The sequence below is a fragment of the Pteropus alecto genome, unplaced genomic scaffold (genome assembly GCF_000325575.1).
Source record: "Pteropus alecto unplaced genomic scaffold, ASM32557v1 scaffold139, whole genome shotgun sequence".
In the NCBI taxonomy this organism is placed as follows: Eukaryota; Metazoa; Chordata; class Mammalia; order Chiroptera; family Pteropodidae; genus Pteropus; species Pteropus alecto.
In genome coordinates this window covers 4,311,711-4,312,353 of record NW_006443567.1, presented here as the reverse complement: position 1 = coordinate 4,312,353, position 643 = coordinate 4,311,711, and positions in this window count along the sequence as shown.

Sequence of the window (643 nt, the reverse complement as noted above, 5' to 3'; positions counted from 1 at the left end):
TGCTTCTATGTACTAAGCAAAGCTCCTAAGTCTCCTGGTCTTATTAGCGTGGCTTTGTGTAGTAGGTGTCCAGTGGCACAGTCCTGAGAGGGGTTCAGCTGCAGGCCAAACTTAGCCCAAGACTTTACCCCTTGGAGGCCACCTGTTAAGATTCAGCAAGCAATCCACAGATGCTGTGCGTATAGTTGCCTCAAGAAACCACACCAGAAAACGAGGCCAGCTGCATTGTACAATTCAATGAGTTTTTAAATTATATTTGGCATACAATAATATACCAGTTTCAGTAGTACAGCCTAGTGATCAGAGATCCACATAACTTGCAGTGATCACCCCACTAAATCTAGTATCCCTCTGCTCCCTTACACATTTGGCTCTGCGAGTCTTGGCTCTGCTCAGCAAGGAGTACCTGACTCACTGAGGACATACCTGGATGTGGCTTGGGCGGAGCTGTGGGTTGGGGGAGGCAGAATTTCAAGGAATCCTCTTGGCGGAGCAACCCCTGTTTTCCAGGTTGATGTCATCTCAGCTACGGCGGTGCTGTGTCCACACACTGGGAGTGGGGAGAGCTCACAGAGGAACAATTGATACCAGTGGCACTTTTGCCAGGGAGAGTGCTTTGCCTCTGGCCCTCACTGGGACAACT